The sequence below is a fragment of the Toxorhynchites rutilus genome, chromosome 3, assembly GCF_029784135.1.
Source record: "Toxorhynchites rutilus septentrionalis strain SRP chromosome 3, ASM2978413v1, whole genome shotgun sequence".
NCBI lineage: Eukaryota > Metazoa > Arthropoda > Insecta > Diptera > Culicidae > Toxorhynchites > Toxorhynchites rutilus.
This window is the reverse complement of record NC_073746.1, coordinates 45,032,734-45,059,305: the sequence shown is the minus strand read 5'-3', so window position 1 is coordinate 45,059,305 and position 26,572 is coordinate 45,032,734.

Sequence of the window (26,572 nt, the reverse complement as noted above, 5' to 3'; positions counted from 1 at the left end):
TGATACTGTTATGTTTCTGCTAGTCTGGGCTTCAATTTTTTAAAGTACTCCAATGCAGTAACGTAAAAGTTTTCCACAGTTTTAGCAAATTTAGCCTCCCGTATTTCAAACTAACTAATTTTGACGTTGGACTATGTCTTTCAGTGAGGGTGCCAAATCAGAAAACGAGTCACGTTTTTATTAAACCCTTTGAACGTTAAAAATTATTTTTTGCTGGAACGAGTGTCATATGCAACTGCGAATAATGCGTGTGAAAATCGCTCGATCGTTATGCAAATGCAGCGTTCGTTTGTACGGATACTGTGGAGAGAAGAGATATTGCAAATTAACCCTGCCTGTTTATAACCTATTTAAATAGCAGCCTCTCTGGGCTTGGCTTTTACGATTAGTGGCTAATGGCTTTTACGATTAGCATAATCACATTCATCGGGTATGAACAACAAGGACAACGGAACGAATGGTTTGACGACGAGTGCCGAGCGCTCCTGAACGAGAAGGATGCAGCACGCGCAGCCTGTAACCATGATAGTTACAATTCACAATCTCAAGTAAAAAAATAAACGAAAATTTGGTTTTACAATTTGGTTTACGGGAGAGGTGGTCAAAGGTGACAAATAATTATCGACGACAGCAAAAAGTGTGGATCACCAAACGAACGGGAAAACCATATTAGATTTTGAATCTTCGCCATGATGGGTTCCACCCAACGAATTAACCACTAGGTGGCTACAATGAGCAGGACTGGATGACAGGTTGGAATGGTAGGAAAGTGGAATGGTTGGAACGGAAGAGTTCGGGAAGAAGGAAAGGAGGAGGTTCGAGAAAGGAATTGGAAAGAAATTGAGCTCTCTTGGGTTTCGACCGCAGAAGTGTGTACATCGTTCGAAGTGATCAAAGTTTTTACAAGTTTTCGTTTTGGTAATACCACGTGGTGTCAAACGAGCGGTAAAACCGGCTGAAATAGCCCTGGTCGCATGCCGCAGAGGTGTCCAGCTAAACATCAAGGACCAGTGATAAGAGTGTGCCTGCCTCGCCCTCATCAGCCCCGTGTTGGTACGGCTCACCGTAAAGGAGCTACACAGGCCAGTTGTCACGAGTTTCTCGTCACGCTCCACTCGTTCATCGTCAAGTACGACACAAAGTTGCGACCTTCCACCGAAGCCAAGATCCTGGAGAAATCACCACGTCAGTTGCCCGTTCACCATTGCTGCTCGCCACCTTGCCGATGCCATTTACGACCACGCCGTAGCCGATCACCACCCGCCAGTACCCGCCACCACTCGAGTAAAAGACCGATACCAAGTAGAGACCGTAGAAGGATCAGTGAGTCAATAAAACAATTGTTTATTAACCTGAAAACTGTTTCTTCTCGCTAACCCAAATCCGAAAGCCTCCCCACACAGCTCACGCGACGACCCTGAGACCCGAGGACCCAAAAGAGACCTTTCGCGTCCACACCTGCACGGTCATTGATAAGGCCTGGGGGCTTAGACTGCGTTCCCTCCTGGAACCAGTGAATCATTTCCTCGGGGGCTGAGAGCAGCCGAACCAGAATGTAATTCGTAACAAGCCATGCTGCAACGAACGACTCGACAAAACGTGGAACGATACAAACTGAAGCAAAGGCAGCAAACACATCTCTTTCGGGAAAAAAGCGCCGCCTGGAAGAGAGAGAGTTTGAGGAGATGGAGCTGCTTTATCGTTCTCGAGAATTGCGGAAGTTCTTCGAGAAACTAAACGCCTCGCACGAAGGCTTCGTGCCGCGGGCCAAAATGTGCAGAAACAATGAAGGAGTCATCTTGACGAACGAATGCGAGGTGATCGAAAGGTGGAGGCAGCTACGATGAACATGTGAACAGCGCGCAGACAGGAGACCAAGACGGCGTTGAGGAAGACTACACCGGTGCAATGAACAACGACGTCGTACCACCCCCGAGGATGGGTGAACAAGAACCACAAAGCAGCTGGTAAGGATGGCCTCGTAGCGGAGCTCTTCAACGGAGGTCCGGGAAAACTTGTAGAGTGTATGCACCGGTTGATAGTCAGGATATGGGACACAGAACAGCTACCGGAGGAGTGAAAGGACCGGGTAATCTGCCCCATGTATAAAAAAGGTGACAAGCTAGATTGTGGTAACTATCGTGCCATCACAATCCTGAATGGTGCCTACAAAATTCTGCCTCTTCCACCGTCTATCGCCAATAGTAAGTAGATTTGTGGAAAGGTTATCAGGCCGGATTCATGCCCGGATACTCGACGACGGACCAGATTTTTACACTGCGGCAGATCCTGCAAAAGTGCCGCGAGTATCAGATCCCTACGCACCACATTTTCGTTGACATCAAGGCCGCATATGATATAATCGACCGACGACAGCTCTGGAGGAACATAGACGAACACGGCTTTCCCCGATAGCTGACAAGACTGATTCAGGCAACGATGAACGGTGTGGGGTGCAGTATTCGGATCTCAGGTGAGCTGTCGGACTCACAGGAGACTTCGACAAGGCGATGGACTCTCCTGTCTGCTCTTCAACGTGGCGCTGGAAGATGTTATGAGGAGAGCGGGCTTCAACATGCGGGCATGATTTTGAACATGTCCAGTCATTTTATCTGCTTCGCCGACGGCGTGGACATAATCGGAAGAACACATGCAACGGTGGCTGACCTGTATACCCGACTGAAACACGAAGCAGGGCTGATTGGGCTTGGGTTCAATGCGTCTCTAAATACATGCTAGCAAGAGGGACAGAGTTATTCTTGGTAGTAGTCTTGTGATCGACGGTGACGAGCTCGAGGTGGTAGAAGAATTTGTCTACCTTGGCTCGTTGATAACAACTGACAACAACAACATCCGACATTCGTTAACCAGCTGCCGAGGCATCCAGACGTAGAGTTGTTTGCGTCTATTGTACCGTTACAACAATACCGTTATTGGCTTCGTGACTGGTGGAGTGCTTTTGTTTTCACCCAAGCGGATTTGTGAATGTCGCGTGTGATCCGTGCTGTGGAGAAGCGGAATACCAGTGCCACAATCAGCGGAGAACAAAGGCTGCCACAGCGGACGCTGTGACCTTTTGCTGGTGTCGGATTATCGGCATTGTTTTTCTTGCATTGCCGTATTATCACCGAGGTGCAACGAGGTACATACAAAATAAATATAAATATAAAATTATAAAATTAGTTAGAACATTGATTATAATGGAGAATGATGAGGGATCCCCAGAAATGGAGACCTCCGACTCTGAAACCAATTCAAAAAAAGTAAATGGGAAAAAACATAAACGAGTCCCTCCTACAGAATGTAGTTCGTCTGGGGACAAATCTGCTCATCCTACCAAGCCCCCCTCAAAAAAAATTGCCTCCTCCCTCCTCCCTGAACTCCCCAAAACTCCCACTCCTCCTCTCCCACCATCGATTTCATTTCCTTCTTCTGATATTTCCGAGCCAGTTCCAACCTCGTCCTCGTCTTCCTCTTCTGTTGTATCCTCTCCCCGTGTCAAGGTTCATCCAGAAGATGCACCTGGAACTGGTCCCTGGGTTGTTTTCTTCCGGCCCAAACCAAACGGAAAAGCACTGAATGTTATTCAGATCACGAAAGATCTGACAAGATACTACTCCTCCGTGATCGAAGTTTTAAAAGTTAGACCGAACAAACTGCGTGTTATCGTGAGTGACCGGAAACATGCAAACGGTATTGTGATCGACCAGAGGTTCACCCTAGAGTATCGTGTCTACGTGCCGTCCCATGACGTAGAAATCTCGGGGGTGGTAACTGAAACGGGTCTGACGTGTAAAATGATAAAAGAAGGATTTGGAAAATTTAAAAAACTCTCTTTGGTGAGTGTTAAAATCTTGGACTGCCGCCAACTAGGGAAAGTCTCCCAAGAAGGGGGAGAAACTAAATTCACGCCGTCCGACTCGTTTCGAGTAACTTTTGCTGGTTCCGCCCTCCCTGACTACGTCATGGTGGATAAATTGAGGCTGCCTATGCGACTCTTCGTGCCAAAGCCCATGACTTGCCAAAAATGCAAGTCAGTTGGCCACACTTCAGCTTATTGTGCCAACAAGGAGCGCTGTGCCACTTGCGGAGAGCAACATGTGGGCGAATCCTGCAGTGCGACTGAGCATAAGTGTCCATATTGCGGAGGAGCTCCACATGTACTCTCAGCTTGTGAAACTTACAAGAGTCGCTGGGAGAAACAGAAGCGCTCTTTAAACGAACGCTCGAAGCGCACTTTTGCGGAAATTTTAAAGGGCGCTTCTCCACTGGCCCAGCAACAACAACAACCAATCTCCACACACAATGTTTTCTCTACGTTGCCAGTTGATGAAATGGAAGCGGACACAGCTAGCGGGGGCACACCGCTTATTTTCAAAGGGAATCCCCGGCGCAAAAATGTGACCACTCCCAAAATTCAAGAACAATTCCCCCCGGTGATACCCCCTGTTAGCTTGCCTAAAAAATCGAGTGCAGCGGACAAGCAAAATCAGGTTCCTCCTGGCTTCCGTGGGAATAGTTCATCTTTGAACAACCCAGCACTCGAGGGGACATCAAAAACCCCAACTGTCCCTGTTTTTCCGTCCAGTTCAACTTCCCAATTGGGATTTATAAAGTTGACTGACCTTGTGTCACGTGTTTTAATGTTTCCGACTCCATCAGAACCATTGTTATCTCAATGCTTCCAGTATTAAAGACAATTTTGCAACAATTGATGCAAACATGGCCCCTCCTTGCAATGATTATCTCTCTTGATGTCTAATTCAAATAGAGAGGTCGGAGATATCACTGTTTTACAGTGGAATTGTCGTAGTCTTATCCCTAAATTGGATACATTCAAATTTTTAATTCATAACTCCAATTGTGATGTTTTTGCTCTGTCCGAAACTTAGCTTTCTTCGCGAGATGATCTCTCTTTCCACGATTTTAATATTATACGCTTGGACCGTGATGACAGATACGGAGGGGTGCTATTGGGGATCAATAAGTACCACTCATTTTTTCGAATTGACCTTCCACCTATTGGAGGGATCGAAGCTGTTGCTTGTCATGCAAACATCAGAGGCAAAGACCTCTGTATTGTCAGCTTGTATTGGCCTCCGAGAGCTGCGGTTAGCCGCAAGCAACTTGTTGACATGTGCTCACTCCTTCCTGAGCCACGATTGATCTTGGGAGACTTCAACTCTCACGAAACTGCCTGGGGGGAACAGTACGACGACAATCGTTCATTGTTGATCTATGACCTTTATAACAGCTTCAATATGACCGTTTTGAATACTGGGGAAACAACACGTGTACCTAAACCTCCTGCTAACCCAAGTGCTCTTGACCTCTCGCTTTGCTCGAATTCACTATCGTTAGATTGCAAGTGGAATGTAATCCAGGACCCCAACGGTAGTGATCACTTGCCAATCAAAATTTCCATCACCATTGGGTCGAATTCTTCTGAATCTATAAACATGGCATATGACCTCACAAGACACATTGACTGGAAAAAATATGCGGACGCGATTGCTCTAGCCATCAATTCCAGAGATGGTTTACCTCCATTGGAGGAGTATAACTTCCTTTCTCGTTTGATCTATGACAGCGCAGTTCGCGCTCAAACGAAACCCATCCCAGGTTCCACTATTCGCCGAAGGCCTCCCAATCTATGGTGGGATAGCATATGTTCCAAGCTTTATGTAGAAAAATCGAATGCATTTAAAGCTTTTCGGAAACGTGGAACCCCTGAAAATTTTCAGACGTATTTGGACCTTGAAAATCAATTTAAAAACTTGATCAAAGGGAAAAAACTTGCTTATTGGCGAAATTTCGTGGGAGGTTTGTCACGAGAAACGTCAATGAAAAAATTATGGAAAGTGGCTCGAAACATGAGAAATCGCTCTTCAACGAATGAAAGCGAAGAATATTCACATCGATGGATTTTTAATTTTGCACGAAAGGTTTGTCCCGATTCCGCTCCAGTGCAAAGAATTATTCGAGATATACCACAAGATAGGTGCGATCTTGATTCCGAGTTTTCGATGGTAGAATTCTCTCTTGCTCTCCTTTCATGTAACAATTCTGCTCCGAGATCGGATAGAATTAAGTTCAACTTGCTGAAAAACCTCCCTGATGTGGCGAAACATCGCTTGTTGAATTTATTCAATCGGTTTCTGGAGAATAATATTGTTCCAGATGATTGGAGACAAGTACGAGTTATAGCTATTCAAAAACCCGGAAAACCCGCGTCCGACTTCAATTCGTACCGCCCAATAGCAATGCTGTCTTGTATACGGAAATTGTTGGAGAAAATGATCTTGTTTCGCCTTGATCGATGGGTTGAAACGAATAGCCTACTCTCAGATACACAATATGGGTTCCGCAGGGGCAAGGGGACGAATGATTGTCTTGCGTTGCTTTCTTCAGAAATTCAAATGGCTTACGCCGAAAAAAAACAAATGGCTTCAGTATTCTTGGACATAAAGGCTTTGATTCTGTTTCAATAGAGGTTTTGTCAGACAAATTACACTCTCGGGGTCTGCCGCCTCTATTGAATAATATGTTATATAATTTGCTTTGTGAGAAACATTTGAACTTTTCTCACGGAGATTCGGCAGTAAGTCGGGTCTCTTACATGGGCCTCCCCCAGGGCTCATGTTTAAGCCCCCTTTTGTACAACTTCTATGTAAGCGACATCGACAATTGCCTTACACAAAATTGCAGCCTAAGACAACTTGCAGATGATGGAGTGGTGTCTGTCGTAGGTTCTAACGAATCCGAACTGCAAGGACCCTTACAAGATACTTTGAACAATTTTTCAACCTGGGCCATTGGGCTAGGGATCGAATTCTCCACGGAGAAAACAGAGATGGTGATTTTTTCTAGGAAGCATAGACCAGCAAAACCAAAGCTTCAACTTTTGGGTAAACCGATCACTCATGCTATGTCATTCAAGTATCTTGGGGTCTGGTTCGACTCCAAATGTACTTGGGGGGCCCATATTAGGTATCTGAGTAAAAAATGTCAACAAAGAAAAAACTTTCTCCGTACAATTACCGGCACCTGGTGGGGAGCCCATCCCGAAGATCTTATAATGTTGTATCGAACAACTATTCTCTCAGTGATGGAGTATGGCAGTTTCTGTTTTCAATCAGCTGCCAAAACACACCTCATTAAACTCGAGCGAATTCAGTATCTTTGTCTCCGTATCGCGTTGGGATGTATGCCCTCAACGCATACCATGAGTCTCGAGGTTTTGGCAGGCCTACTTCCACTAAAAGATCGCTTCAATTTATTATCTCTTCGGTTCTTCATCCGGTGTAAGGTTATGAACTCATTGGTGATCGGAAATTTTGAGCAGCTGATCGGGCTAAATTTTCATTCTGGATTCATGACTTCATATCATGAATTCATCTCCATGCAGGTTGATCCTTCTTCGTATATTCCCAACCGTGTTTGTTTCCCTGACTACATCAATTCCTCTGTGCATTTTTATCTGTCCATGAAGCAAGATATCCATGGATATTCAGATTACCAACGATCGAGGATCGCTCCAACGATCTTCGATGAAAAGTATGGGGGTATCAATTGTGATAATATGTACTTTACTGATGGGTCGACTATAAACGAGTCCACAGGATTTGGAGTGTTCAACGAATTTTTTAGCACCTCACACAGTCTTCAGAATCCTTGCTCAGTGTATATTGCTGAATTGGCAGCAATTCATTGGGCGCTGGACAGCGTCGCCTCACGACCTGGTGAACACTATTACATTGTAACGGATAGTCTTAGCTCTGTCGAAGCTATCCGTTCAGTGAGGCCGGAAAAGCACTCGCCGTACTTCCTTGAGAGAATACGAGAAATTTTGAGTGCTTTATCCAGACGCTGTTATGTCATTACCTTTATATGGGTCCCTTCACATTGCTCCATTCCGGGTAATGAGAGGGCTGACTCATTAGCAAAGGTAGGTGCAATTGAAGGCGATATTTATCAGCGTCAAATCGCCTTCAATGAATTTTATTCTTTAGTTCGCAAAAATACCATCGCTAACTGGCAACGCAAGTGGAATGAAGATGAATTGGGCCGGTGGTTTCACTCGATTATCCCTAAGGTTAGCCTCAAACCGTGGTTCAAAAGTCTAGACTTGAGTCGGGACTTTATCCGCACCTTCTCCCGACTCATGTCCAATCACTGTTCGTTAGATGCACTACTCTTTCGTTTCAATCTTGCCAGCAGCAATCTCTGCGTTTGTGGCCAAGGTTATCACGACATCGAGCACATTGTTTGGTCGTGCGAGGTGTATCTGGTCGCCAGATCGAATTTAGAAAACTCCCTTCGGGCCCGAGGAAGACAGCCCAATGTGCCGGTGAGAGATGTGTTGGCTCGGTTAGACCTTGATTACATGTCCCATATATATGTTTTCCTTAAAGCTATAGATCTTCGTGTGTGATTGTCCCTACATCCTTATACCCTCCTTTCCTTCCTTTGCGGGTAATTCGTCCCCTTGCTATAAATAGTAGAATAAGTTGAAATGTAAATACACTATAGATATACGAATAGATTTAAGAAATGAGTGTTCATCAACATTGTTACGATTTCCTTATATCCCATCCTTCTCCTAAAAATATGTCACCCTCCTAAACTCGAGTACACCGCGAGTAATCGGTTTTCCACCTTACTAACCATAGATCTAAGAAAATTGTTTATATATATATATATAGTTTTAAAATTATATTTAAGAATTCGGCTCCTTTAAACTTAAGTAACTGAGCCTGTAAAAATAAACGAATTAATAAAAAAAAAAAAAACAACAACATCCGTGAAATTCGAAAAGAAAGTCGCCAAGGTTGGACGAGTGCGATGGGCAGGGTATGTTGCAAGATTGACGAACAGCGGCCCTGCAAAGATGGTGTACGCATCGAATCCGGTAGGAACAAGAAGGAGGGGAGCCCAGCGAGCGAGGTGGTGGAGCAGGACTTGACAAGAATCGGTGCAAGGAGTTGGAGAACTGCAGCCATGGATCGTGTTTATTGGCGAAAAGTTCATATCTTATCTCTGAATGGGAAGTTGAATCACTGTAAATAAATAATCACATTCATTTAGCTCTTAAGTTGATTTGATTTTAGAACATTATAGACAATAGTGGAATAGTCGAATTATAAGCGTTCCGAAAAACAATCGATAAATACATCGTTAAGAATATTGCTTTTTATTCAGAGTTCTATACAATGCACATCGCATCAACCGCAGAGGAACAAATTTTCACTTTAATGTTTCCACCAAAGAATACAGCTTCCACCGATAGAAAATATTTTCTTCACATTCGGCTTGGAACGCGCTGCTCTTCGACATCACTTTTAACCCAGAAACTACGAATTCGTGAAAAATAATCTATCCGTGAGAATGATCGATCGGAAAAGCCACCAATAATACTAAATTCAGACATACTCTCCACTGGCAAAAAAAAAAAAAATCTTAAAATAGTCTTTTCATTTTAGGATATTACTTTAAAATTCATCGATCTCTTTGGAATAACTCTTTAGTGAAAGTGGCTCTAAAAAAGCCGTTGTTTTCGTTCAGGTTTAGACAGGAAAATTGAAACTCTTTCTTGATTTTGCTACTGATTTTGATTTTGGTTTGGTAGCTGATGAAATTAATTACCCTGATTCTTTTGGGGTTCGGTTTTTCTGATGGCATTGCCATCTTCCCGGTTAGAAAATGACTGAACGCTTTGCAGCGTGGCAGCAAATTTTAGGCATGCTAGATGACAGAAGAATCACACAGTGATGGGGCTTGCACCGCAATGTTTCGCTTCTCTTCAGGTACTGAACAGTGCGTGACAGTCATTGTTTCAAATACAACCGATGGAAAGACTGTTGTCTGCTCGCTAGCTGGTTGAGATTGACTAGAAAAAGGTCAATTTTTAGATGGCTTTCTTGTTTCGTCATTTTCCTTTTTTTTATCCCATTTATTTATTTAAGGCTCATTACTATTTTAGCTGTAACAGAGCCGAATTTTATTCGTGTACATGTCACATGGTTATCATATCTATAATTAGCACATTACACAGTTGCCATTCGCCAGTATTCCTTCTATACCATTACATATGGTGGTACATTCACACAGTAGCCATTTAGGCGTAAGGGTATTCTTTCTGTTCTTCCATTATCCAGTTGGACCACCGGACAGCGGAGACAGTTGTTTGATCATGGTTGAGTTATTTATAGAACAGTAGCCCGATGTGTCTGGCAGAGCAGATCAGTTGTATGGATGAATCGATCTTATTTCGACCGTGGATCGATCTCCATCGCTGATGATTGTTGCGTGGACGTAGCTATTCTGTAACAACACAAAGATGGTCAATGAGGGCCCTGAGTTTTGAACTCACGATCGATCGCTTACTAAGCGAACGCGCAACCAATGTGGCTCCGGAGACCCCCATCATTTTCCTTGGATAGAATTATATGCACGATGAATAGTTACGATGGTCTTTGGAGTGGTATTAATGTACCGTAAACCGGGGACAAATTGATCACGATTTTCTGAAAAATTTGAGTTTTACCGACTTTTTTTGTTCAACTTACTTCCAACTATTTTTAAAATCAGTACCGGTGCTAAGATCACAAAACGTTATGAAATATTTTGTTTAAAAAAAAATTCTTAAGCGTTAGATTGCAAAATTTAGAGCGAAAATTATAAAAAATTGCTCCTGGGTGAAATAATTCAATCAATTTCAGAAACATACAGAAATTCTCTCAATTCTCCACATAACACCATTTGAATGTAAAGTCGAGTGTTTGAGGATACAAAAACCTGATTTAATTGACGAATTTAAGTTGGATTTACAACCAGATGGCGCAGCGAGTAAAATGAGGATGTTTTGTTTTTTTGGTATGAAATTCGTTCAAATTTTCTAGAAAAATCAGAATTTATCTTCAAATTTCCCGGTTTCATGTATTATTTCCACGCTGAAAAGGTTAGAAAATCATCATTTTACAATGTGTTATGTACATTACGAGGAATGGCTTGTTATAAGTATTTTTTTTTATTATTAATTCGTTTATTTTTACAGGCTCAGTTACTTAAGTTTAAAGGAGCCGAATTCTTAAATATATTTTTTAAACTATATATATATATATATAAACAATTTTCTTACATCTATGGTTAGTAAGGTGGAAAACCGATTACTCGCGGTGTGCTCGAGTTTAGAAGGGTGACATATTTTTAGGAGAAGGATGGGATATAAGGAAATTGTAACAATGTTGATGAGCACTCAATTCTTAAATCTATTCGTATATCTATAGTTTATTTACATTTCAACTTATTCTACTATTTATAGCAAGGGGACGAATTACCCGCAAAGGAAGGAAAGCAGGGTATAAGGATGTAGGGACAATCACACACGAAGATCTATAGCTTTAAGGAAAACATATATATGGGACATGTAATCAAGGTCTAACCGAGCCAACACATCTCTCACCGGCACATTGGGCTGTCTTCCTCGGGCCCGAAGGGAGTTTTCTAAATTCGATCTGGCGACCAGATACACCTCGCACGACCAAACAACGTGCTCGATGTCGTGATAACCTTGGCCACAAACGCAGAGATTGCTGCTGGCAAGATTGAAACGAAAGAGTAGTACATCTAACGAACAGTGATTGGACATGAGTCGGGAGAAGGTGCGAATAAAGTCCCGACTCAAATCCAGACTTTTGAACCACGGTTTGAGGCTAACCTTTGGGATAATCGAGTGAAACCACCGGCCCAATTCATCTTCATTCCACTTGCGTTGCCAGTTAGCGATGGTATTTTTGCGAACTAAAGAATAAAATTCATTGAAGGCGATTTGACGCTGATATATATCGCCTTCAATTGCACCTACCTTTGCCAATGAGTCAGCCCTCTCATTACCCGGAATTGAGCAATGTGAAGGGACCCAGACAAAGGTAATGACATAACAGCGTCTGGATAAAGCACTCAAAATTTCTCGTATTCTCTCAAGGAAGTACGGCGAGTGCTTTTCCGGCCTCACTGAACGGATAGCTTCGACAGAGCTAAGACTATCCGTTACAATGTAATAGTGTTCAACAGGTCGTGAGGCGACGCTGTCCAGCGCCCAGTATATCGCTGCCAATTCAGCAATATATACCGAGCAAGGATTCTGAAGACTGTGTGAGGTGCTAAAAAATACGTTGAACACTCCAAATCCTGTGGACTCATTCATAGAGGACCCATCAGTAAAGTATATATTATCACAATTGATACGCCCATACTTTGCATTGAAGATCGTAGGAACGAACCCCAATCTAAGATAATCTGGATTTTCATGGATTTTCTCCTTCATGAACAGATCGAAATGTACAGAGGAATTGATGTAGTCAGGAAAACAAACACGGTTGGGAATATACGAAGAAGGAACAACCTGCATAGAGGTGAATTCATGATATGAACTCATGAATCTAGAATGAAAATTTAGCTCGATCAATTGCTCAAAATTTCCGATCACCAATGGATTCATAACCTTACACCGGATGAGGAACCGAAGAGATAATAAATTGAAGCGATCTTTTAGTGGGAGTACGCCTGCCAAAACCTCGAGACTCATGGTATGCGTTGAGGGCATACATCCCAACGCAATACGGAGACAAAGATACTGAATTCGCTCGAGTTTAATGAGGTGTGTTTTGGCAGCTGATTGAAAACAGAAACTGCCATACTCCATCACTGAGAGAACAGTTGTTCGATACAACATAATAAGATCTTCGGGATGGGCTCCCCACCAGGTGCCGGTAATTGTACGGAGAAAGTTTATTCTTTGTTGACATTTTTTACTCAGATACCTAATATGGGCCCCCCAAGTACATTTGGAGTCGAACCAGACCCCAAGATACTTGAATGACATAGCATGAGTGATCGGTTTACCCAAAAGTTGAAGCTTTGGTTTTGCTGGTCTATGCTTCCTAGAAAAAATCACCATCTCTGTTTTCTCCGTGGAGAATTCGATCCCTAGCCCAATGGCCCAGGTTGAAAAATTGTTCAAAGTATCTTGTAAGGGTCCTTGCAGGTCGGATTCGTTAGAACCTACGACAGACACCACTCCATCATCTGCAAGTTGTCTTAGGCTGCAATTTTGTGTAAGGCAATTGTCGATGTCGCTTACATAGAAGTTGTACAAAAGGGGGCTTAAACATGAGCCCTGGGGGAGGCCCATGTAAGAGACCCGACTTACTGCCGAATCTCCGTGAGAAAAGTTCAAATGTTTCTCACAAAGCAAATTATATAACATATTATTCAATAGAGGCGGCAGACCCCGAGAGTGTAATTTGTCTGACAAAACCTCTATTGAAACAGAATCAAAGGCCCCCTTTATGTCCAAGAATACTGAAGCCATTTGTTTTTTTTCGGCGTAAGCCATTTGAATTTCTGAAGAAAGCAACGCAAGACAATCATTCGTCCCCTTGCCCCTGCGGAACCCATATTGTGTATCTGAGAGTAGGCCATTCGTTTCAACCCATCGATCAAGGCGAAACAAGATCATTTTCTCCAACAATTTCCGTATACAAGACAGCATTGCTATTGGGCGGTACGAATTGAATTCGGACGCGGGTTTTCCGGGTTTTTGAATAGCTATAACTCGTACTTGTCTCCAATCATCTGGAACAATATTATGCTCCAGAAACCGATTGAATAAATTCAACAAGCGATGTTTCGCCACATCAGGGAGGTTTTTCAGCAAGTTGAACTTAATTCTATCCGATCTCGGAGCAGAATTGTTACATGAAAGCAGAGCAAGAGAGAATTTTACCATCGAAAACTCGGAATCAAGATCGCACCTATCTTGTGGTATATCTCGAACAATTTTTTGTACAGGAGCGGAATCAGGACAAACCTTCCGTGCAAAATTAAAAATCCATCGATGTGAATATTCTTCGCTTTCATTCGTTGAAGAGCGATTTCTCATGTTTCGAGCCACTTTCCATAATTTTTTCATTGACGTTTCTCGTGACAAACCTCCCACGAAATTTCGCCAATAAGCACGTTTTTTCCCTTTGATCAAGTTTTTAAATTGATTTTCAAGGTCCAAATACGTCTGAAAATTTTCAGGGGTTCCACGTTTCCGAAAAGCTTTAAATGCATTCGATTTTTCTACATAAAGCTTGGAACATATGCTATCTCACCATAGATTGGGAGGCCTTCGGCGAATAGTGGAACCTGGGATGGGTTTCGTTTGAGCGCGAACTGCGCTGTCATAGATCAAACGAGAAAGGAAGTTATACTCCTCCAATGGAGGTAAACCATCTCTGGAATTGATGGCTAGAGCAATCGCGTCCGCATATTTTTTCCAGTCAATGTGTCTTGTGAGGTCATATGCCATGTTTATAGATTCAGAAGAATTCGACCCAATGGTGATGGAAATTTTGATTGGCAAGTGATCACTACCGTTGGGGTCCTGGATTACATTCCACTTGCAATCTAACGATAGTGAATTCGAGCAAAGCGAGAGGTCAAGAGCACTTGGGTTAGCAGGAGGTTTAGGCACACGTGTTGTTTCCCCAGTGTTCAAAACGGTCATATTGAAGTTGTTACAAAGGTCATATATCAACAATGAACGATTGTCGTCGTACTGTTCCCCCCAGGCAGTTCCGTGAGAGTTGAAGTCTCCCAAGATCAATCGTGGCTCAGGAAGGAGTGAGCACATGTCATCAAGTTTTTGCGGCTAACCGCAGCTCTCGGAGGCCAATACAAGCTGACAATACAGAGGTCTTTGCCTCTGATGTTTGCATGACAAGCAACAGCTTCGATCCCTCCAATAGGTGGAAGGTCAATTCGAAAAAATGAGTGGCACTTATTGATCCCCAATAGTACCCCTCCGTATCTGTCATCGCGGTCCAAGCGTATAATATTAAAATCGTGGAAAGAGATATCATCTCGCGAAGAAAGCCAAGTTTCGGACAGAGCAAAAACATCACAATTGAAGTTATGAATTAAAAATTTGAATGTATCCAATTTAGGGATAAGACTACGACAATTCCACTGAAAAACAGTGATATCTCCGACCTCTCTATCTAAATTAGACATCAAGAGAGATAATCATTGCAAGGAGGGGCCATGTTTGCATCAATTGCTGTAAAATTGTCTTTAATACTGGAAGCATTGAGATGACAAGGGTTCTGATGGAGTCGGAAACATTAAAATATTTGAAGATTTGATCCAAAAGGTCAGACAACTTTTGGGAAGTTGAGCTGGACGGAAAAACAGGGACTGGGTCGTTCGAAGGTGAACTATTCCCACGGAAGCCAGGAGGAACCTGATTTTGCTTGTCCGCTGCACTCGATTTTTTAGGCAAGCTAACTGGGGGTATCACCGGGGGGACTTGTTCTTGAACTTTGGGAGTGGTCACATTTTTGCGCCGGGGATTCCCTTTGAAAATAAACGGTGTGCCCCCGTTAGCTGTGTCCGCTTCCATTTCATCAACTGGCAACGTGGAAAAGGTATTGTGTGTTGAGATTGGTTGTTGTTGTTGTTGGGCCAGTGGAGAAGCGCCCTTTAAAATTTCCGCAAAAGTGCGCTTCGAGCGTTCGTTTAAAGAGCGCTTCTGTTTCTCCCAGCGACTCTTGTAAGTTTCACAAGCTGAGAGCGCGTGTGGGGATCCTCCGCAATATGGACACTTATGCTCAGTCGCACTGCAGGATTTCCCCTCATGTTGCTCCCCGCAAGTGGCACAGCGCTCCTTGTTGGCACAATAATCCGAAGTGTGACCAACTGACTTGCATTTGTTGCAAGTCATGGGCTTTGGCACGAAGAGTCGCACAGGTAGTCTCAATTTGTCCACCATAACGTAGTCAGGGAGGGCGGCACCAGCAAAGGTGACTCGAAACGAGTCTGACGGCGTAAATTTAGTTTGGTCCCCATCATGGGAGAGTTTCCCGAGTTGGCGACAGTCCAAGATCTTTACTTCCATTGAGGGAAGCTTCTTGAACTTGCCTTTTCCTTCTTTTTTTATTTGTTCGCTCGTCAGACCCGTTTCAGTTATCACCCCCTCAATTTCTACGTTATGGGAGGGTATAAATGTTCTATATTCGAGAGTGAAGTGTTGGTCAGCAACAATCTCGTTTGCGTGTTTCCGTTCATTCACGACAACCCGCAATTTGTTCGGTCTAACCCTGCGAATTTCAGATACAGAAGTGTATCTGGCCAGATCTTTCATGATCTGAATCACGTTAAGGCTTTTTCCTTTTGGTTTTGGCCGGAGGAAAACAACCCACGGGCCAGTTCCAGGTGCATCTTCTGGATAAACTCTGACACGTGGAGCGGAAACAACAGAGGGAGAAGACGAGGACGAGGACGAGGACGAGGATTGGGTTGGATCGGAAACATCAGAAGGGGGAAGCGAAATCGATGATGGGAGAGGGGGAGTGGAAGTAACAGTCGGTTCAGAAGGGAGGCTTGCTATTTTCTTAGAGGGGGGCTTGGAAGGATGAGCAGATTCGTCCCCAGAAGAATTATCTTCTTTTTGAGGGACTCGTTTATGTTTTTTCCCAGATCTTAAATGGGATTCATTATCGGAGATCCTCCACTATCCTCCATTTTACAAAAATTTCTGTCTTATTTCTAATATATTATTGATTTTAACAATAATCTCGAAAAAAAAAATAACAAAACAAAAATAAATTATGATAATAATATTAAACAATGAACAAATGAGTTGAATAATAATATTAATATTAAATAGGTGTTTAATTTTTTTTTTTTTTTTTTTTTTTGCAGACTTATCTCACTTCTTAACTAGGCGAACCTAGCCAGAATTTTCACCTGCCCCCGGGCTTCTGAATGCCAAAGGGGGACTAGGCTCTGCGGAATGCACGTATCTGCATGCTCGTGCTGTTTTAGTCCTGACCGAGGAATTGTCGGACAATCGCGCAGGTGCTAAGGATGACCGACTTTTGGATGCCGGCCAATTCCTTCTCCATGTTCAACACCTTTAGCGCTTCCAGAAGTGTCTTCGGGATAATTCCAGTTCCAGAAAGAACGACTGCAACAATTCTTGGGACCTCCCTTAGCCCCCACAGTTCCTTGAGCTCCACGGCCAATGATCGGTACTTGCAGATTTTGCGACCGTGGGTCTCCTCCAGATTGTGGTTCAGTGGAATAGCGACATCGATGATGGTGACTTTGCGGTCGCTCTTGTCGTAAACCATTATATCTGGACGGTTGTGGTGGATCGAGAGGTCGGTCAGAACAGTGCGATCCCAGTACAGCTTGAAACGGTCATTTTCCAGGACAGGTGCAGGCAGGTACCGGTAGTTTGGTACGTTGTCTTCCAGTAGAGCACATTGGAGCGCCAGTTGTCGATGAACAATACGGGCCACGTTGTTGTGGCGCTCGGTGTAGGCTGTGTTGGCCAAAACGGGACAGCCTCCCATAATGTGCTCTATGTTTTCACCTGGTTGATGGCACATCCGGCAAATGTCATCAACGTCTTGATGCCAGACGTACCGCCTGCAGTTTCTCGTCGGCATTATCCTGTCTTGGATGGCTATCATGTCGGCTTCTACTACTGAAGAGAGTTCACCACGCGTTAGCCACAGATTAGATGCGGCCTTGTCGACGTGTGGCCGGTCCAGTTGATGGGGGTGGGCACCATGCACTGCCTTCTGCTTCCAAGCTGCAATCTTCTCCTCCACTGTCTGCAGATTGCAGTTGAGTTGGTACTCCGCTTGCGCCAAGTGCAGAGCGCTGTATCCTCTGTCAGCGGCGCAGATAGCCCGGTATAGCGCGTTTTGGTTGGCGCGTTCTGCGAAGTACTCGCGCAGTTGTCGTACCTGGGCAACACACAGTGCAGAAATGTCGACGATTCCAAGTCCCCCTTCTTTGCGTGGTAGTGAAACTCTCTCCAGTGCCGATTGAGGATGGTGCATTCCGGCCTCTTTGAATGCTTTCCTCATCCTCCTCTCAAGGTCCTCTAGGTCAGTTTTGCTCCATTTGACTACACCAAAACTGAAGGTCAGCAGGGGAACCGCGAATGTGTTGATCGCGCGTACCTTGTTCCCCGCGTTGAGGAAAGTCCTCAGGACACAGTTCACTCGACTCAAGAACTTGTCTCGCAGCTCCGTCTTGATGTCGGAGTGGCGAATCCCGGTGAGCTGTCGGAATCCAAGATATTTATAGGATTCGCCACGAACCATGTCTCTTATAAACTCGCCGTCATAGACCTCGTAGCCTCCGGATTCGGTAAGTTGTCTTTTCAGCAGGTGGACACAGCGACACTTGTCGAGGCCGAACTCCATACAGATGTCCCTGCTTATGTCTTCGACAACCCGGATAGCTACACCTAGACGCTGACGTGAATCAGCGTAGACCTTGAGATCGTCCATGTAAAAGGTATGGGTCACATCTTCGTGGGCGCCGTCGCCATACCTTATTTTATAGCCATGACCGTTTCTATTGAGCGTCCTACTGAGGGGGTTCAGTGCCAGACAAAACCAAAGCGGGCTGAAAGAGTCGCCTTGGAATATCCCCCTCTTTATCTGCAGCGTTCTAGACTGCAACACATTTTCCCCATCACTGAGGTGCAGAGACGTACTCCACTGCCTCATCGCATGCTGCAGGAACCTAACGACGACGGGATCAATTTTGTAGAGCTCCAATACCCGGACGAGAAACGAGTGAGGTATGGAGTCATAAGCCTTTCTGTAATCGATATAGGCCATGCTTAGGTTCCACTGGTTATAAACCGCCTGGCCGACTATGGCTGCGTCGATGATGGCCTGGTCTTTGCAGCCATGCGTATTTTTTCTGCATCCTTTCTGCTCTTCTGCGATGGTATGGTGTTGTTCGCAGTGGGCAGAAACTTTGGCGGTTATGATACTGCTTAAGATCTTGTACAGACTCGATAGGCACGTTATCGGCCTGTACTTTGATGGGTTCAATGTGTTGCTGTCTTTCGGGAGGAGGAATGTGACGCCACGGGTGGCGAATTCAGGGAGGTTGTGTGGGTCACGTAGCACCTTGTTGAAGCACTCAGCTATCTTTTGATGTGCGACGGTCAGCTTCTTGTGCCAGAAGTTCTGAACACCATCGGGGCCCGGTGCTGCCCAGTTCCTCAGGTACCGCGAGGCTTCGCGGACATCGTTCTCTTCGACGATGATAGCTGGCATCTCTCCAATTTCACCACAACTCTCCTCCTCCCGTCTTAACCACATTTGCCCGTCGCGATGTTCTACTGGGGTCTCCCAAATACCAGCCCAGAAGTTCGTCACATCGCTAATATCTGGCAAACCTTCGCGGTAGTCGGGCTTCTCGTCGCTAATGTGGTCGTAGAACGCTTTTTCGTTATCTCTGAACATCCGATTTTGTTCCTGGCGCTTTGCAGAATCAGAGTAACGTTTCAGCCGTTTAGTTAGGACGCTCAATTGCTGTACCAGTGTGTCGAGTTTTTCCGTCAGCTGGTGAGCTCCCAGCTGGCGAAGTTCAGTAGGCCGCACGATCACAGCAACTTGGCGACATAATTTCACCGATCTGCTGCCTCTTTTGTACGCCATCAGTCTTCCAATTGCGGTGCGCTTGTTTAGGATCCGTTGCTCCAATCTCCTTCGCCATGGAGGCTCACGCCTTTCACGGAGATGTTGGAGCAGTCCGCCTCTTGGCCTAATACGGTATCCTAAGTTTTTGGCGGTCGCCACAGCAGCACAGTAAACTTTCAGTTGCAGCTCCTCCATGTTCTCAGCATCAACCAAGTGCAGCGGAAGAACGTGCTCGTTCATGAGCTTTACTGCACTTGTCAGCCTGCGGGAATGCTGCAACTTCGGGATCCTGGGGCGCGACAAAGGGTCCGTGTCGCGGAACTGTGAGATCGCCTCGTCGTAATGGAAGACCAGATCGCGTAGTAGTTGTTGATCTGGCTGTGGATCTTCCGGCTCAGGGGGTTGTTGTACTGTGGCCTCCACTGGTGCTGATTCGCGTGCCCCACTCGCGAATGAATTGCTCAGCCGTACTGAACTTCGTCTCGACACATCGCTTGCTCTGCTTGTTCTGGAGCTTAGTTCTCTCTGCACCTGCTGCTTGATCTCGTCGACTTGCGTTTGGGAGAGCATATTGTTGCGTACAATCGCTCTACGCCTCGCGTTCATCGCGTTTTGGTCAAGCCTCCCGACGAACTCTGGATACGCTTCCTCGAACATTGTTAGTATTCGAGGGCGACCGCTCATGTCCGTCTCCAAAGCAGTGCAGATGTAATAGGCGCGGATCACGAATTCGTTCATTTCGTGTGTCCACATGATCCGTCGCCTAGTAGTACCCACAAGTGTGGACGACTGTCGTCTGACAGTCGCAACACGCCTCGTAGGCGCAGCGTTTCGTTGGTGATGTCGATGGCTGCTGTTTCCGTGTGGCGGTAGCTCTTCGGGTTGAACCCGGCTGGTGGCCCGCTCTTGCACATTGCCCTCCAGCCGCTGGCCGCTCGCTCTTACGCCCGTTCCAGGACCAGCTCCAGTTCGGGGACCCTCCTCGGGTGATCGCATTCGTAGTATTCGTCTTGACCTTAGCTCCATTGTCTGGGTGTATCTCATTTGCCCGGGAGACAGCAGGTTGGCAAGGCCTCCATGACCCGGGAGGCCTTCCCCGGGAGAGATATAGCGCTCTGACTCGCTCGCACCCCCTCACTTAGCCACTTTCGACACCCGTTCTCGGAGCCAAGACCAGGTGTGTGTTTCCAGTTCACGCCCGATCTAAAAATGTCGTCATATGATCTTCGTGGAGGCGTGAGATAGGAACATTTGAGACCAACAGGTAGGCTCCTACCCTAGTGTTGATCCCCATTTGAGAACCTTCTTTTTTTTTTTTTTGGCAGACTTATCTCACTTCTTAACTAGGCGAACCTAGCCAGAATTTTCACCTGCCCCCGGGCTTCTGAATGCCAAAGGGGGACTAGGCTCTGCGGAATGCACGTATCTACATGCTCGTGCTGTTTCAGTCCTGACCAAGAAATTGTCGGACAATCGCGCAGGTGCTAAGGATGACCGACTTTTGGATGCCGGCCAATTCCTTCTCCATGTTCAACACCTTTAGCGCTTCCAGAAGTGTCTTCGGGACAATTCCAGTTCCAGAGAGAACGACTGGAACAATTCTTGGGACCTCCCTTAGCCCCCACAGTTCCTTGAGCTCCACGGCCAATGGTCGGTTCTTGCAGATTTTGCGACCGTGGGTCTCCTCCAGATTGTGGTTCAGTGGAATAGCGACATCGATGATGGTGACTTTGCGGTCGCTCTTGTCGTAAACCCTTATATCTGGACGGTTGTGGTGGATCGAGAGGTCGGTCAGAACAGTGCGATCCCAGTACAGCTTGAAACGGTCATTTTCCAGGACAGGTGCAGGCAGGTACCGGTAGTTTGGTACGTTGTCTTCCAGTAGAGCACATTGGAGCGCCAGTTGTCGATGAACAATACGGGCCACGTTGTTGTGGCGCTCGGTGTAGGCTGCGTTGGCCAAAACGGGACAGCCTCCCATAATGTGCTCTATGTTTTCACCTGGTTGATGGCACATCCGGCAAATGTCATCAACGTCTTGATGCCAGACGTACCGCCTGCAGTTTCTCGTCGGCATTGTCCTGTCCTGGATGGCTATCATGTCGGCTTCTACTACTGAAGAGAGTTCACCACGCGTTAGCCACAGATTAGATGCGCCCTTGTCGACGTGTGGCCGATCCAGTTGATGGGGGTGGGCACCATGCACTGCCTTCTGCTTCCAAGCTGCAATCTTCTCCTCCACTGTCTGCAGATTGCAGTTGAGTTGGTACTCCGCTTGCGCCAAGTGCAGAGCGCTGTATCCTCTGTCGGCGGCGCAGACAGCCCGGTATAGCGCGTTTTGGTTGGCGCGTTCTGCGAAGTACTCGCGCAGTTGTCGTACCTGGGCAACACACAGTGCAGATATGTCGACTATTCCAAGTCCCCCTTCTTTGCGTGGCAGTGAAACTCTCTCCAGTGCCGATCTACTGGGGTCTCCCAAATACCAGCCCAGAAGTTCGTCACATCGCTAATATCTGGCAAACCTTCGCGGTAGTCGGGCTTCTCGTCGCTAATGTGGTCGTAGAACGCTTTTTCGTTATCTCTGAACATCCGATTTTGTTCCTGGCGCTTTGCAGAGTCAGAGTAACGTTTCAGCCGTTTAGTTAGGACGCTCAATTGCTGTACCAGTGTGTCGAGTTTTTCCGTCAGCTGGTGAGCTCCCAGCTGGCGAAGTTCAGTAGGCCGCACGATCACAGCAACTTGGCGACATAATTTCGCCGATCTGCTGCCTCTTTTGTACGCCATCAGTCTTCCAATTGCGGCGCGCTTGTTTAGGATCCGTCGCTCCAATCTCCTTCGCCATGGAGGCTCACTCCTTTCACGGAGATGTTGGAGCAGTCCGCCTCTTGGCCTAATACGGTATCCTAAACTTTTGGCGGTCGCCACAGCAGCACAGTAAACTTTCAGTTGCAGCTCCTCCATGTTCTCAGCATCAACCAAGTGCAGCGGAAGAACGTGCTCGTTCATGAGCTTTACTGCACTTGTCAGCCTGCGGGAATGCTGCAACTTCGGGATCCTGGGGCGCGACAATGGGTCTGTGTCGCGGAACTGTGAGATCGCCTCGTCGTAGTGGAAGACCAGATCGCGTAGTAGTTGTTGATCTGGCTGTGGGTCTTCCGGCTCAGGGGGTTGTTGTACTGTGGCCTCCACTGGTGCTGATTCGCGTGCCCCACTCGCGAATGAATTGCTCAGCCGTACTGAACTTCGTCTCGACACATCGCTTGCTCTGTTGTTCCTGGAGCTTATTTCTATCTGCACCTGCTGCTTGATCTCGTCGATTTGCGTTTGGGAGAGCATGTTGTTGCGTACTATCGCTCTACGCCTCGCGTTCATCGCGTTCTGATCAAGCCTCCCGACGAACTCTGGATACGCTTCCTCGAACATTGTTAGTATTCGAGGGCGACCGCTCATGTCCGTCTCCAAAGCAGTGCAGATGTAATAGGCGCGGATCACGAATTCATTCATTTCGTGTGTCCACATGATCCGGCGCCTAGTGGTACCCACAAGTGTGGACGACTGTCGTCTGGCAGTCGCAACACGTCTCGTAGGCGCAGCGTGTCTTGGGTGATGTCGATGGCTGCTGTTTCCGTGTGGCGGTAGCTCTTCGGGTTGAACCCGGCTGGTGGCCCGCTCTTGCACATCGCCCTCCAGCCGCTGGCCGCTCGCTCTTACGCCCGTTCCAGGACCAGCTCCAGTTCGGGGACCCTCCTCGGGTGATCGCATTCTAATTATTCTTCGTGATCGTAGCTCCATTTTATTGGGTGTATCTCCTTTGCCCGAGAGACAGCGGGTTGGCAAGGCCTCCATGACCCGGGAGGCCTTCCCCGGGAGAGATATAGCGCTCTGACTCGCTCGCACCCCCTCACTTAGCCACTTTCGACACCCGTTCTCGGAGCCAAGACCAGGTGTGTGTTTCCAGTTCACGCCCGATCTAAAAATGTCGTCATATGATCTTCGTGGAGGCGTGAGATAGGAACATTTGAGACCAACAGGCAGGCTCCTACCCTATGTTGATCCCCATTTGAGAACCAATTTTTTTTTTTTTTTATTTTATTTTATTTTTTTTTCAACTAAGTAAACGATGAATGGGGTGTTTTGCGCTAAAAATACTGCAAATCCTTCTCGTATTGGCCCCTACATAATCAATGATATCAGCCAATTTGATATGATATCGATTTCATCGCAATTATCCATAGTATCAATAACCGGTATGCATCATCAAACTTAAAATTTTCGAAGATTATCTATGACTTTGGTCAAATCGCGTGTTGAAACCATCGTAAATATACAAAATTCCAACTTTTCTTACCATATACTGACGACATTCAATGGCTGAAATGAATCTAAATTGAAATAAAATTAATAATCACCACCAATCTTGCATTTCAGTGCGTGAAATAAACAAACACCCTCACTTTTGTGGTTCTGAGCTCTGATGTAGATGTCGCATGAGCTGATTCAGCTTTGCGTAAATTCGTCAATATACCTAAAGGTATAGTCGTGCGTTTCATCCCTCGTCGATTATTTGCAAGAGACGGACACACATTGTCCGTCCTCCGCTACAATATCGAAGCTGGAATTTTTTTTTTCTCATCCGCCAAAGTGATATTTGGTTCGCTTTTTTGTTTTTTTCTTTCGTCCATTGGTGACAAGTTAAGTGCCAAAGGATCAGGAACAGCGAGGAAGCAGCACCTCTCCAGCGACGCTGGACCGGTGATCTGTGGATTGGTTCCATTGAGCGTCACATCTGTATCTTCACCAAACATCAAACAGAGAAGTACAAAAGAATAGTTTTTGCCGTCACGCTATTGTGCTTATACCATAGCGTGCGGCGTTGTATAGCTCTCCGAATAGGGTTGCTCTCAAGTTGTTCGGGCTCATCAGACTGAATTTTTGTTTAAGTTTTTATTATTATTATTTTTTTAAGAAATTATTGTTTTTTTTTCAAGAAGATTTTTTATTCGAGCTAATTTTTAGTTTAAGTTAGTTTTTAGTCTTAGTTAGTTTTAAATTGAGTTTTTGCGCGAGTGTGTGCATGTGAGTATGTGTGTGTTAATTTAATTTTTTTTTTATATCTGTATTATAGTGATTTTCAACTCATTTGGCTGGTTCGTAACTTTTACTTCCATTTTTGGAAGAATGTCGGGAGTGAGAATTGAACTCGTGACCTTCAGCGTGAGAAGCATGGATGTTACCACTACGCCAGATCGCCTCCTCTGTGTGTGTTAATTTTTTTTTGTTTTCATAGCCGGTTGCGCAACCGTTATGACATCTGGTGATCCCAATGTTGCGCGACACGTTATTATCAACAGTCCTCGAAGGCACCATGGGTTGTTTTTTTTCGGCTTTAAGAACTCTTGATATTTCCAGAGATTTGCTGCGTAATTATACATTAAAAGAGACCGGACAAACTGCGTGCAGAAGCAACGACTTTTGATGTGGCCAACAAGATTGTTGACCATGAAGTTTTTAACAGAGAGTATCACATTTACGTCCCTTCTCGAGAGGTGGAGATGGTGGAGTCTGAGTGTCGGGTTCTCGATAATTGGAGATCTTGTAAGGATCCTGGATGTTATAAATCTGCATTCAGCATCTTTAGAAGAAAACAAAAAAGTTTATAAGCCCTCGCACTCTTTTCGGGTAACTTTCACAGGTTCCGTTCTCCCAAACTATGTGAAAGTAGAAAATGTTTTTTCCCAGTGCGCCTGTTTGTACCGCGGATTTATAATTGTACCAACTGTAAAAAATTGGGACACTCGATTAGCCACTGCGGCAAGAAATTTCGATGCGGCAAATGTGGCGAGACACATAATGAGGATTCTTTCGGTTTTGTCATCTCAAGAATCGGACACTGATTCTGATGAGGGTCATGCTACGGCTGCACCAAAATCTTCAATAAAGGATGAATCATCAAAAAGAAAACTCTTTTCACCATCGGCGCACCGTAAGAAAGCTAAAATGACCCTCGGAAGAATTCCAAGGGTAATAATAGTCAAAAAACAAATCCGAAGGCTCCTTCTCAGCCAGTTCCTGGTTGCAGTAAAAAATTTACGCCATTACCCAGAGAAGAGAGAAATAAAAACGCTGCTCCTCAATCTTCTCGTAGAAAATTCGTTTCTAATCGAGGGTTGATAGCTTTTTCGGACATTGTGGACTTCATATTGAAGACCTTCAATATTCAGGACCCCCTTAGAAGCTTTATTTCTGCCTTGCTTTCATCTTTGAAACCTTATCTTAAGCAATTGACTGTGTCATGGCCCCTCTTGCATCAATCATATTTTTCGATGGATAATTCACCTAACATTATAGAAGATATGATCAATGTGCTACAGTGGAACTGCCGTAGTCTAGTGCCTAAACTAGACTCGTTCAACTTTTTACTACAAAATTATGATTGTGATATATTCGCCCTTTCTGAAACATGGCTTTCTTCTGACTCCGAACTCAACTTCCACGATTTTAACATTATTCGCCTGTATAGAGATGACTCCTATGGAGGAGTACTTTTAGGGATCAAAAAGTGCTACTCTTTCTATAAAATTCCTCTCCCAGCTCTATCAGACGTCGAAATTGTCGCTTGTCAAATAACTGCAAAGAATAAAGAACTATGCATAGCTTCAGTATACGTTCCTCCAAATACTTCTATTATTCGTAGTCAACTTTAGAATCTAGTTCCGATTCTCTCAACCCTAGTTCTAATTTGGGTGACATGAACTCTCATGGTACTGGGTGGGGCGATCTTTATGATGACACTAGGGCGGCTATTTTTTGCGATTTATGTGACGATTTCAACTTGACTATCTTGAACACTGGTGAAGTGACACGAATTGCAAAACCTCCGGCTCGGGAAAGTCGACTCGATCTATCATTGTGCTCAAGCTCGCTATCATCAGACTGTCAGTGGAAGGTCATCAATGAGCCCCATGGTAGCGATCACTTGCCAATAAATATATCAATCAAGTGTAGTCCACTGAATCTCGAGTTCCATTTGACCTAACAAGGAACATCGATTGGCAAAAATTTGC